Here is a 15,435-nt window from a genome sequence, read left to right as displayed (position 1 = left end):
ATTTTTTAAAAATTTTTGGAAACATCCTATCTAGAAATATTTGTTTTTATTTTAATATCAACTTTGACTCCATATATAGTGGGATTTAAAATTGATTAAATCAATGTGTGGAAAACTGCCACCCTATGTAGAATGCTGTAAAAACCCAAGAAACGCATAAAATATTATGAATACATATCTGTTTAAATGAAAAACTCCAAAAAATCAATACATAGCTACGAGGAGTTTGGTTGCAAATAAAATTATTTAAAGTAAGCGGGTTATGTGAATTTTTTTCTGCAATAGCTGCGACGTTAATTCCCGTACTAACAAACAAAGAAAGACATTTTATTGTTTATATTTATATCTTTTTAAAACAAACATTCAAAGTAAATTAAATATGTTAAATATTATATTATAGATGTGTACGTCATTGTATGCATAATTGATGGAACAGCCGTTGCTTAAAAAATCTATGCAGGTGGCTTGCTTATTGTTGTTTATGGACAGATTAACGGCAATGGTTTTTATAAGAAATAAAGGAAATAATATTCAGTGGATGTAAATATACAAGTTTAAACATCGAATGAAATAGGGGTGAAGTATTGGAAAAAATATCTGCCTTAATGGATTGATTGATTATATGTTGTTTTACGTCCCGTTCGAGAATTTTTCACTCATATAGAGATGTCACCATATACCGGTGAAGGGCTTCAAATTTAGACCTTTAATCGGCACTCAGGGCCAATGAACAATGAGGGTGCTTTATCGTGCCAACGCCTACCGTGACACGAGACCTCGGTTTTTATGGTCTCATCCGAAGGACCGCTCCCTTAGTGGAAGTCTCCTTACTTAAAGGAACTAAAAGTATGACGTCTTAATGGCATACGAAAAAATAAGGTGTTCTTTTGGGGACAACTCTGGTTTTATTAAAAGAATGTAAAAAAGATACAGCTGCTCATACAAGATAATTAAAATGCAGAACAGAAGACATTTCTGTTCCTGAAACTCTCTTTATACTAAACCGTGCAGGTGCCATGGGACTTGGGGTGTCTAATTTATGTAAACTTGCATGTATGAAACACAGAGGTGTTTTAGGTCTGCATGCATTGGAAAAGAAACAAAAGAACGTGTTGTCATCCATTACGTGATAAAACTAAATCCAGCAATGTTGCTCGGGGATTCACTTTTGTCCAAAGTCGAAAAATACGGCTCAAGCTAAATGCAGCTCTGCCATTTGGATCTAGTAAGATCATACAGTTTTTTTCTTCAGTAAATTTAAAACTTGAAGAAACTTTTACATTTACTTGAATTAACTTTATTTTTTTTTTTACTTTATTAAAGTTTTCAGAGAGACACTGGAATTGTGACAATGAAGTTTCGGAATTTCTCTGTGATGTGTGGAACAACTAGGGATGTGTAGGACCATCTTTAAAATAATGTTTTTTTGCCTTCTCCCCACTCCGAGTAAAAAAATAAGGTTGGTAGGTAGGTGGGAATTTTTTTTCTAGAAAATGTTGACAAGATTCAGGGGAAAAAAAAGTTTCGAGTCGGTCCATTTTTGGCCAGTCGGTCGGGAGAGGGCAAACAAAAAATTTTTTAAAGATGGCCTAGGCCATCAATAAGCTAGACGAAAGAAATTTTACTGACAATGTAAACAAGCAAATTCAAAGAATTGTGGTCCCCCGCTTTCAGTGTCTTGGTGGATGGGATACCATTATTTATGGTATATTGTACCTGTCTTGTCTTCATACGAAAAAGACATCAATTATTGAATTAATAACACTCATGGCAAAGATCATAACTTCTCAAAACTATATCAATCTTCAAGATCAAAGTCATGAAGTCAAATATCATAATACATCCGAAAGGTCTTGTCACAAGTAATGCACATGTGAAAAAAATATAAAAGCCCTGTCTCTTATGGAGCAAACTTCTAAGTCAAGGTCTTGAAGTCAAAAATGATATACTTTTCTGAAAGGTGTTGACATAGGTAATGTACATGTAGAAATATGAAAACGCTATCCTCTCTCATTCAAAGTTATTACAAATTTAAAAGTAATTTGAAAAAAAAAACTTAGGTTAAACTTTAAGGTCAGGGTCACGAAGTCAAATACCAGAGTATACAATCGGAAAGGTCTTGAAACAGGTAATGCACACGTCAAATGTAAATGCTATATCTACTCTCAAACAAAATTTATCAGCAATGTTAAAATTTTAGAAAATTGTCAAAGTCATTGACTATGGCATGTCAAACGTTGCAATATTCGATCTTTTCCATTTGTATTGTATAATTTTCCATTTATATTCTATAATTCTCCATTTATATTCTATAATTTTCCATTTGTATTGTATAATGTTTATTTGTATTCTATAATTTTCCATTTGTATTCTATAATTTTTCATTTGTATTGTAAAATTTTTATTTGTATTCTATAATATTTCATTTGTATTGTATATTTTTTCATTTGTATTGTATAATTTTTATTTGCATTGTATAACTTTCCATTTGTATTCAATAATTTTTCATTTATGTTGCATAATTTTTCATTTGTATTGTATAATTTTTATTTGTATTCTATAATTTTCCATTTGTATTGTGTAATTTTCCATTTGTATTGTATAAATTTCCATTTGTATTCTATAATTTTACAATACAAATGAGAAATTATACAATACAAATGGAAAATTATACAATACAAATGGAGAATTATACAATACAAATAAAAATTATACAATACAAATGAAAAATTAAAGAATACAAATTGAAAATTATACAATACAAATAAAAATTATACAATACAAATAAAAAATTATACAATACAAATAAAAAATTATACAATACAAATGAAGAATTATTGAATACAAATGAAAAATATAGAATACAAATAAAAATTTTACAATGCAAATGAAAAATTATAGAATACAAATGAAAAATTATAGAATACAAATGAAAAATTATAGAATACAAATGGAAACTTTTACAATACAAATGGAAAATTATACAATACAAATAGAAAATTATACAATACAAATAAAAATTATACAATACAAATGAAAAATTAAAGAATACAAATTGAAAATTATACAATACAAATAAAAAATTATACAATACAAATAAAAAATTATACAATACAAATGAAGAATTATTGAATACAAATGAAAAATATAGAATACAAATAAAAATTTTACAATGCAAATGAAAAATTATAGAATACAAATGAAAAATTATAGAATACAAATGAAAAATTATAGAATACAAATGGGAACTTTTACAATACAAATGGAAAATTATACAATACAAATAGAAAATTATACAATACAAATAGAAAATTTTACAATACAAATGGAAAAGATCGAATATTGCAACATTTGACATGCCATAATTGACAATTGAGATAATACCAGTATTTTTCATGCTCCTTTAATATGTGATGAGTCTGAAAGATCTAATTTTAATTAGATTGAAGATCTTGCAGACAAGTTGAAGAATTACCCTCTACCCGTCTATCCAAGAATCTGAAAATGACACTCATTTACTATAATAATTTCCATTACTTAATGAAGAAGGTCAGAGGTCACAATAGACATTATAACAGTTCCTGGTGTACATCGGCTCTGAACGTTACCCCCCCCCCCCCCCTCCCCCCAGACGACTAATTTTTAAACATGATATAAACATATAAATGAAAAAAAGATACTTTCAGAAAAATTAAAATTTGTTTTTTAACCACATCATGTAATGGAGAAACACTGGAAACTCATACTTGACATGATAATCCCTTATGACTTAGGGATATGTCTTGATATTGGTCATTTTGGCAAATTCAAGGACACTGCCAAGAAAAATTTTAAATTTATGTCTGATCTATCTAATTTAAAAACACCAGGAGTTCATTCTTCACAAAAATAATACTAACAGCTTTAATGTGTGAAACAACCTTAGGCCAAAGTCATTCCTGCAAGTTCAAGGTCACTTCAGAGAAAAATGTAAAATTCATACAAGGTTCACAACTTTCTAATGGAAAAATACTACAATACTGATTACCAGAGTCCACAGAAGGTGTCTTTTTTAGCTAACCTGAGCCAAAGGCTCAAATGAGCTTTTCAGATCAAAATTTTTCCGTTGTCTGTTGTCGTCGTTGTCGTAAATATTTAACATTTTCATCTTCTCCAGAACTACTGGGCCAATTTCCACCAAACCTGGCACAGAATATTCTTAGGAAAAGGGGATTCAAATTTGTTCAAATGAAGGGCCACACCTTCCAAGGGGAGATAACCAAGAAATAGTGAAAATTGGATAGGGGTATTAAAAAATCTCAAGAACCACTGGGCCAAAAAAGATGAAACTTATGTGAAAGCTGTTGACATAATGTAGATTCAAGTTTGTTCAAATCATTACCCTTGGGGGTAGGGAGGTGCCATAATTGGTTATCAAAGTTTAACACGAGAATACGTAGGAGAAATTGTTAAAAATTTTCTTACCAAGAATAGCAAATGCATGATCAGTCATAATAATGCAGAAGCATCCTCAGGTAAGATATATTCCAATTTGTTCAAATCATGTCCCTTGGGGTTAGGGCGTGGCCACAATAGAAGATCAAACATAGAGAAAAAAGCTTCTAAAGCTATGATTAGACAAAGAAATATGAAAGCGTTCTCAGTTAGTGTAGATCCAAGTGTGAATAAGTATGACCCCTTTTCTTATGAGAGGGGGGTATTTGTGATCACTCATATTTAACCTATTCACTAAACCAATTTCTGTTTTTTTTTTGTTTTAGCAGAAATCAGTTTAGTGAGCTATGTGGCCCATGGACCTCTTGTCATTTCTTAGGGATATGGAAAAAAACCCTTTAAAAACATTGCAGGGGGGGGGGGTATATTTTTAGGAGCTTGCTCACAGTTTCTCTATTTTTATGTGTAATCATGAATCTAGTTCTTATAGGAATATATTCACTTTGAAAGGGTCCAAAGACATTAGTTGTATCAGAGAGTTAGGATGTTAGAATGAAGACATGTATTGAGGCTTCATGCAGATTTTCATAAAAGTGATTATTTATTTAAATGTTAATTTTTTGGGGGTAGAATTATCTAATTAGATGCTTATATTTGGTTTATTTGAAAGTGAAAACGGTAGAATGTGGAAAAGAGTTCAACAGAGGACAGAAACTGAAACAGAACATTTTGATGCAATATCAAAATCAAGACTAGCAAGCAGAGATCAGAAATTGAACACGATGTCAAACAGTCAGTGGAGAAAATCTTAAATTGGCGAAACCATATTTTGAGGACTATCAATCAGGACTCCTGTAAATCAGATCTCCTCAGCAATATTCAAGACCACCAATTCCTTCTTATCACAGATTGAGCAATGAGGTATCTCCTCCATTAGTTTCGAGAAGCACAAAGTGAATGGTTTTGGAAACAGGGAATTACATGTAGCTGGTACGTAACTTGTGCAATGATGAAGATCCACACGAAAAATATATATAATTCATTCTTTTGTTCACTTGTTGGCCAATGGAACTCAAGGCTGGTTCTCCGTATCTCAGATTCTTCTCCACATTTTCAGAATGCTAAAGGAAAAACAGCCACAACTCAAGGAGGTCTACCTTCACTAAGACAATGCAGGATGTTACCACTGCTTCCCACCACTTACTTTCCTTTGGAAGTTTCAGAAGGAGATTGATTTGGATGTTAAAGAGTACATCTTCAGTGAATCTCAGTCAGGCAAGGACATTTGTAATTCTCAGACTGGATGTTGCAGACTCCATATCCAAAACTTCAATAATGAAGGAAATAATGTCAAAGCAAAATATTGAGATCGCCTATTTAAATATCTTTCATTTCAGGTTATATCTCCTAAGCCTGCTGTTTTCCCTGCTGAAAAAAGTGAGATCAAAGAAAGAATCTATTCATCCCCATCCATGTTTTGATCCCGATTGTATAAAACAGTTTCGGAAGGAGGATCATCTTGAATACATGGCAGTCGGAAAAAACGTGTATGATACGGAGGAGTGTGATACAACACTAGGCATAGCTAAACGGCTATGGGCAGAGAAGTGTATTTCATTAAGGACTCTGGAACCTCATCTTAGTGATCAAACAACTTTCCTAGATAAGGATTCAGCAGCTTATGAATGTCTTGGTTATGATTTGAAGAAATGAAAGAAGATAACACGATTCTCACCGAAAGTGAAAGACAACCTTTAAATTTTTGAATATCTTTCAAACAGGAGAGAACAGTGGGAAAAAGTTGAATCCCTACACTGTTTCCAAAATGATTCGAAATGAAAATCATAACATTGGGAAGCGCATGTTTTCCCCACCAGATTGGCTTTCTAATCAGCAAGTTCGAGGAGTATTCGCAAACTACGCAATGAGAAACAGAGGAAAGTCCAGCAACACAATGGAACAAAGCGTCTGAAGATAGATGAAGAGGCTGTACAAGATGAAGACCTATAGAATGTGATTGAGGCATTTGTGGCAGCAGAGCATACATGGAGGCTATAAATTCACTTAAAGAGGAACTAACTGGGTAGTGTGAAATCGCTGTATAAAAATAGTGATCCTAGTTTTTTAGAAATGCATGTAGACACTCTGTAATATGAACAGTAAGAATCATTAGTGTGCAATCAACATGACGCTTAGTAGAAATCTTTTTGTCCTCCGCTTTCACTGAAAGTCTCTTATTCTGTCTGTGTGTAACACTTTCATTTCTAAAGAATATCTTTTACTTGTTTGTTTAACGTCCCTCTTGAAATTTTACACATATGGAGACGCCACCACTTGCCGGTGGAGGGCTGCAAGTTTTGACCTATATGCTGCACTCGGGGCCATTGAGCAGTGAGGGATCTTTTACGAGCCAGCACCTTATGCGACACGTGACCTCGGTTTATACGGTCTCATCCAAAGGACCGGTCTCCACGTCCCTCAGTGGGATTCGAACCCGCGACGTAAGGATCAACTCCTTACTCCGCGACTCTAGAGCAAGGCTCTAACCACTGCGCCACGCGGGTGACTTAAGAAAAGCCTGCAAGATTTTGCAATTAATTTTTATTGCTTTTGAGGTCAAAAGGCCCAAGTCAGAAATTTATACATTGCACATCAAATTTTCTTGATGATAATTTCAGTTTTATTTGAGCTTTTTTTTCCAATGAAATATAATATCACATAATATCACATAATATGGCTTAAAGAAAATCCCTTTTGACTTTGAGGAGCAAAGGTCAAGGCCAAGAAATACTACAATAATATATTGTGTCTGTATGTAACACTTTCATTTTCAAACCTTAAAAACCCTTTACCATTTATATTGAAATTTTAAACCTTAAATTCATATGATTTATAGAACACCCCTATTGATTTTAAGGTCGAAAAGTCAAAGGTGAAGGTCAGATTACTGTTTTATCGCATAAAATGGTTGATCTCACTTCATATGCAGAGTTACAAGAAATTTTGAAAAAGTTGATGTCATAACCTTTTGCATGGTTTTCTCGTAGACATGCACTCAATCGTTTGCCTACAATTAAAAGGGATCATAGTACATGTAGTTTATGGGCTCGGTCCCATTTTGTAATTCCTTTATTTTTTAGGAAATGCACCTTTTAATTACTTTTTTGTAAATTTCAATATATTTTTCTCATGCAGTTGGTTTCAAAAAGTAAAATACTTTTTGAAACCAACTGCATGAGAAAATATATATTGAGATTTACAAGAAAGTAATTAAAGTAAACAACATGAACTCAAAACGACTGTTATTAGTTATCGTTTGGATGGTTGCTCATCTAATTTATTTTTTTTTTTAATTTAAGAAATAATTGAAAATGAAATAATTTTGTTACTCATTACGATTCATGCAGCAGAGAAGGCCTAATCTATAATTTTAATGTGTTATCTATCACTGTTTATTGTAAAGCCATATCCATCATGTCAATGTTATTTTAACACCCCCCCCCCCCCCCCCTGCATTAGCTGCAACAGAAAGAACAACACTTCTATCTTTATTTCGTGTCAATTAATATATTTTTTCTGTGGTTAAAATGATCATTCACCGTGTGAACAAGATTTTGAGATTTTTACTTTTGGACAGCTGATGGTATACTATATAATCTTTAAAACTGCACTATCATGAGGATTACGATTTTTTCAACATATTTTTCTTCCGTCGTAATTTTTATGCTTAAATTTTATGTACGATACATGTGCATATACAAGGATTACATGTGGTCGAGATCGGTATCGGCCCTGTTTTGTTTACATTGACATACAGTTACGAGGATAATGAGCACTATTTTATGAATTGTCCAGCATATAGCATACAAAGAAATGAACTTATAATAAAAAATTTACAAGAGCTAAGTATACCGTATGAACTAAAGATTCTTTTACATGGGTATTCGAAGTTATCGTATCAAACGAACATCAACATTACAAATTATGTACAAGAATATATTAGGTCAACAAAACGTTTTTAAATACATTTCCTTTTGATATATATATTTTTTACTATATTTTATTAATACTATTATGTGTTATGCTTAATTCATCTGGATCTGTGTGTGCTTGCGTGTGTGTCTGTATGTTTCTGTATGTGTGTCTGTGTGTGTTTACCCGCATTGTAATATGTATATATATATATATATATATATATATATATATATATATATATATATATATATATATATATATATATTCACTCAGTCCATTGTATTTTGTAACTTTGATTCTTGTATAGAGAGGGGTATTTATAGGCATTGCCTGTTGCCCAATCTATTCATTATTTTGAATAAATATTGTTTAAACCATACAGTTATGCTCATTTGTCGATTATAACAGTTATATATGCACGTCATACATATGAACACCTCTTACCTCCCTATAATTATTGGGACATTTCGGAATTTAGAAAACTTTAATTTCAGCAATGATATTTCTGGCACCACCTGAAGAAAGATGTTGAGACCTGGTGTCGAAAATGTCATTTCTGTGGAAGCAAGAAGCCACTACCAAAGAAGTGGAAGGGACATCTACAACGATATAATATTGGATCACCTTTTGAACGTGTACGTAGGAATAGATATTTTGGGTCCATTTCCCAGAACAAGGGAAATAAATATATGTTGGTAATCGGATATTACTTTCCCAAGTGGTTGGAAGCCAGCCCCATATTATAGGATCAACAGGCTACCACAATAGCGAAAGCTTTTATCAATAGAATAGTGTCCATATTTGGAACACCTTCACAGTTCCATAAGGTAAAAGTTTTTGAGTCTACGGTTTTCAAGCAAGTGTGCAACCTATAAGGAAATCAGAAAACTTGAACCACCTCCATCTCCAGTCTGATGGAGTGGTCGAAAAAGGCTTTTCTTTCAGAAAAAATGAACATATATACTTCTTAATGTTAGCCTACAGATCTTCATTGCATGAAACGACTAATGTTACCCCCAATGAAACGATGTTTCGTCGACAAGTCACCTTACTCATGCATGAATTGCTGCATGGTACCCCTATAGTAGACAGCAATCTTCCAGACTGTAGCAAAGAAGACCAGAAATGGACACCCTCAGAAAGACACCAAATTCAACTCAACAACAGAAAAAGTCAAATCAGAAAACTTTTAGTTAGATGCAAAGGGATTGCTTGTATGTATGTTGTTTTACGTCCCATTCGAGATTTTTTTACTCGTATAGAGACGTCACCAATCACCATATACCGGTGAAGGGCTTCAAATTTAGACCTTTACTCGGCAGTCAGGGCCATTGAGCAGTGAGGGTTCTTGATCATGCTAAAGACTACCATGACACGGGATCTCGGTTTTTAAGGTCTCATCCGAACGAGCGCTAGGCGAAGGAACAATTGCTACCTATTTTTATCGACTTAGGTCAGTCGCGGTCGTGATTCGAACACACGACCTTCCGATCACTTGATGCAAAGGGAAAAAGAGAATCAATAGAACCAGCACTAGGCAAGTGATAAAAACATGTATATTTAATACCTTACAAGTGTCCATTGTATTTGTATATTTTGCCTTCATTGTCATACTTGTCAGACTTGGGCAAACCAAGTACGATCCCAAGGGGATCGCTTGGGTCTTGCATGTTACAATAAGCAAGGGTAATTTTTACCAGATTTTTGAAATTCTTATTCATCATAACTTTATCTTTCGGTTAATTTTGCTTTATACTTCTATGGATCCTTTCATAATTGTATTATACTCAGGTGACCGTTAAGGCCCTTGGGCCTCTTGCCTAGAAATTGGGAGGATCGATATACTATTAAACAAAAAAAATCTTATCTTTCTTATGAGATTGGAAGAGGTCCCTCAGATGTGGCAAACATTGTCCACTATATTCTACTTTGGAAGGCTGTCAACACTCACAAATCTGCAATCATTGAGAGAATTATAACATATTTATTATCAATACAATTATAACGAGATGGTTGTAAAAAACTTACCCCCCCCCCCCGCATAAATAATTGGAATTTTTCTAAGTAACTCTGTCAAAATTGCTCGATCGTACCCCAAAAAAAATTGATCTACATATTTTTATGATAAATCTGTATACCAAATTTCATTTCAGTATGTGCAATCTCTGCGAAGAAAACGAACGGAAACTGCAAATAATTATAATTTTTCAAAGTAAAAGAGACATAACTCTGTCAAAAATTGCTCGACCGTACCCAAAACAGAATTTGACCTAGATATTTATGATAAATCTGCATAACAAATTTCATTTCAGTATGTGCAACCTCTGTTCAATGTTTAACATTAAATCACATAATATAGCTCGTGCGTGTGTCTAAAAGTATATGAATTTATGATACTGTAAGTTTATTCTGTTAATATACGTATCTAATTAATTGTTAATGTATTGATATACATGTTTATTGTATTACAACGAATCGGTAAGTTACTGCTATCTAGACTGCAATTACAAACAAGAAGCCTAAGGACCTTAACGGTCACCTGAGTATAATACAACAATGTAAAGGATCCATAGACTGATTGATTGTTGTTTTACGTCCCATTCGAGGATTTTTCACTCATATAAAGACTTCACCATATACCGGTGAAGGGCCTCAAATTTTGACCTTTACTCGGCACTCAGGGCCATTGAGCAGTGAGGGATCTTTATCGTGCCAACACCTGCCGTGACACGGGGCCGCGGTTTTTAAGGTCTCCTCCGAAGGTCCCGCAACTTTCACTTCAAAGTGCCGAGCGCATGGCGAAGAAACTGTTGCTACCCATTTTTTTATCGACTTAGCTAGGTCAGTCGCAGCCGAGATTCGAACTCACGACCTTCCGATCACGGAACGAGCGCTCTACCGACTGAGCTACCGAGAACGGTAAAGGACCCATACATGTTTGTTTGTTTATTGTTTAACGTCCCTCTCGAGAATTTTTCACTCATATGGAGACGCCACCACTTGCCGGTGGAGAGCTGCAAATTTTGACCTATACTCGGCTCTGAGGGCCATTGAGCAGTGAGGGATCTTTTTCGTGCCAACATCTACTGCGACACGGGACCTCGGTTTATACGGTCTCATCCCAAGGACCGGTCTCCACGTCCCACAGTAAAATTTGAACCCGCGACGTAAGGATCAACTCCTTACTCCGCTACTCTAGAGCAAACGCTCTAACCACTGCGCCAAGCGGGCGAAGTACTTTTTGTAAAAACCATATATTATAAAAATTCTTATATAATTATTTTATTCAATTGACTTTCAATTACATTTCTTACAGTAACTATCATAGGTTAATAGCAGAGGGAAATAACTTCTCTCAATAGAAAACAAATTAATAGAAGCCTGCCCAGCTCCAGAAGACTTGATCAAGTAGTCCAGAATTTCAGAGATTTTCAAAGAATTAATGCATTTTCATGATACATTTAACAGAGCCCTGTCCTAACACCAAAACCCCTGACCCAGGGGGTATGGATTTTATAATTTTGGAAGAGGCATCCTTGCTCATAATAACCAAGCAAGTAGTTTGTTTGCCAAATACCAAGGGGCAGAGAAGAAGATATTTAAAAATTTTTGCATTTTCAATATCTGATCTATAGAACCCTGCCCTAAACAAACAAAAGAACTCCGGAACCAAGGGCCATAAAATTAACAATTGTGGAAGAGGCTCCCTAACTCATCATAACCATGTACCTAGTTTATTTGCTTAGTTCCAAGGAACAGAGATTTTCAAAAAAAATATTTTACGACATAATCAATAGAGCGCTGCCTTAAAACCAGAACCCCTGATCAAGGGCAAAGAAATTCACAATTTTGGGAGAGGCACCCCTGCTCGTCATAAAGAGACGACCATTTAATTTTTAGGGGGGGGGGGGCTGGAAAAATTTTTCCGAGTCAGATTTATTTTTTTATGCAGTCGAGGACAGATTATTTTTTTTTTCAAGATGATAAAAGGCGGATTATTTATTTTCTTCGCTTAAAAACAAGTTTGACAAGCAAGCAAAAAAAAAAAAAAAAGAAAAAAAAAGAAAGAAAGAAAGAAAAGAAGAAAAAAAAGCCCCTAACTCCAAAACTCAATTTCATTAGGGGGATAACACTAGTCAAGGACAGATTTATATCTTTCCAGTCGAGGACAGATTTTCTTTGTTTTCAACATTTTGGAGAACAGATTATTTATTTCCAAAATCTGCCAACCCCCCCCCCCCGGGGGGGGGGGATAGAATCAAATAGTCATCCCCTAATTATGCACTTTGTTTAATAGTTTCTATACCAGTCATTATCAGTATGCTGATTTGCTGAAGTAACACCCCTCTCTTTTCGTATAGTATACTTACCTCTTCAAAGTGATAACACAAGACAACCGGCTGTAAATTTTATTCCATAAATAACATCTGTTTTATACAATAAGTAATTGAAACTTTATTCACGGACTGACGTTTTTCCCTTGTTAATCGTTATCCATTTTCCCCCTTTGTACTTGACAACACGTCGATTTTAAACTTGACAGATAATTTTTGGTTAAGACAAGTGTTTTAAGCTCTACTAGTCAGAGATTATGCGATAGTAATGTGTCCGTCGGTCGGTCAGTCTGTCTGTAAACAATTTTTCAAAACGCTACTCCTCCTACAGTTTTGATCTGATTTCAATATAACTTGGCACAAAGGTAGACTACACTAAGATACATAAATTAGTGCATCGGTTTTGGATTTTGATGAACGGTGTTGCCATGGTTGCTAAAAAAAAAAAAAAGAAATTTCTGAAAAAATCCTTAAAACGCTACTTCTCCTACAGTTTTGGTCTGATTTCAATATAACTTGGCAAACAAGTACACTACACTAAGATACGAATTTCACAGAAATTTCTATTTTTACTAACCATGGCAACACCTTCATCAAAATCCAAAACCTATTGAAGTATCTTTAAAATGCTTCTCCTCCTACAGTTTTGGTGAGATTTCAATATTACTTGGCACACAAGATCGGGTGAGTTAATCATGCATCGGACACATACCTTGCTTCGGACAACTTTAAGCAATAAACTTTCATTGAACCCGAGTCTCCCCGTGTTTTTACTTGTTTCTGTCTTAAAGGTGAAGATTTAAACTTTTTAATGATGCCCATTTTTATTTTCATGTTGTGATAAAAATACCACAAGAATGGCCTTGAAATTACGTCATATTTTGCATCATCAAAAGGGGACTAACCAGAAATTTACGATTTTGCAATTTGTAGAGTTGTCGTTCTTTTAAATAGATGTCAACAGAACGGGTGGGACCTAGGTAAAATTTATCAATAATTGATAATTTTACAGAAATTTTCGAAAATTTTACTTCAGTGTTTGTATAATATTTCTTAGAGTTGTTTTTAACTAGTATGTTTATTTCACCGTACATCGGACACAAATTATCCATGCATCGAACACTTTCCGATGCATGGGTAATCACTTCCATTTTCATATAAAACCCAAATGACAGCTGTTTTTTACGGAAATAGAAAATAGAATCTCTAAATTTTCAGTGAAAATACAAATAATCGATATATGACGACTAGAAGTGGACTCAATTTATTTCTTTAAAGTAGATGATGATAACCCACGAGACAAAGGCGCGAGTTGCCATATTACTAGTACTGTAAAGCCTTTCTAAGGCGATGTGATGCAACTAAAATCTCTTCACATTTGTGGATCGAAATAGTCATTTAAATTTAATTAGAAGGTTAATTTTTAAATAAAAGATAAAAATGTTTTGATATCACTCATTTTAAAGCACCGAGATCAAGATATGATATTTTTCTGGTTTAAATATCGATGTCCGTTGCATTGTGAATATTGTCCGATCCAAGGTGAATTCTGACTTATTCCGAAAAAATCGATTTTTAATGATATTTTCTCAATAAATAGGGCACGGTTGTGTCAAAAATTTATATTTTAACCACATACTACATATTAAGTTCCATTCTGATAATATTCGGTCGGTAGCGATATCGTTAGAACTTGTTGAAGTGCGAGGGTGTCCGATGCATGGTTAATTCACCCTACGTAATTTAGTGTATCGGTTTCTGATTTCGATTAACGCTGTTGCCATGGTTACTAAAAGTAGACATATCTGTGAAATTCCTTGAAAACGCTACTCCTGCTACAGTTTTGGTCTGATTTCAGTATAATTTGGCATACAAGTAGACTACACTAAGATACATAATATAATCCATCGGTTTTGGATTTTGATGAAAGGTTTTGCCATGGTTACTAAAAATAGAAATTTCTGTTGAAATTCTTGAAAACGCTTCTCCTCATACAGTTTTGTCTGATTTCAATTTTACTTGGCACACAGGTAGACTACACTAAGATACATTAATAAGTGCATTGGTTTTTGATTTCGATGAACTTTGTTGCCATGGTTACTAAAAATAGAAATTTCTGTGAAAATCCTTTAAAACGCAACTCCTGCTTCAATTTTGGTCTGATTTCAATATAACGTGGCACACAAGTAGACTATACTAAGGTACATAATTTAGTGCATCGGTTTTTGATTTCGAGGAACGGCTTTGCCATGATTTCTGAAAATCGAAATATCTGTGAAATTACTTTAAAACGCTACTCCTCCTACAGTTTTGGTTTTATTTCAACATAATTTGGCATACAAGTAGATTACACTAAGATACATAATTCAATGCATCAGTATTTGATTTCGATGAACGCTGTTGCCATGGTTACTAAAAATAGAAATATCTGTGAAATTCTTTGAAAACGCAAATCTTTCTACAGTTTTAGTCTAATTTAGTATAACTTGGCACACAAGTAGACTACACTAAGATATATAAATTGATGAACTGGTTTTTGATTTTGACGAATGGCTTTGCCATGGTTAATAAAAATATAAATTACTGTAAATTCCTTTAAAACATTACTCATGCTACAGTTTTGGTTTGATTTCAATCTAATTTGGCAAACCATTAGACTTTACAACGATACATAATAGTGTATTTCGGTTTT

The sequence above is a fragment of the Saccostrea echinata genome, unplaced genomic scaffold (assembly GCF_033153115.1).
Source record: "Saccostrea echinata isolate AGI-Se365-2 ecotype Australia unplaced genomic scaffold, CSIRO_AGI_Sech_v1 ptg000025l, whole genome shotgun sequence".
Classification (NCBI taxonomy): Eukaryota; Metazoa; Mollusca; class Bivalvia; order Ostreida; family Ostreidae; genus Saccostrea; species Saccostrea echinata.
Note: the sequence above shows the minus strand (reverse complement) of the source record.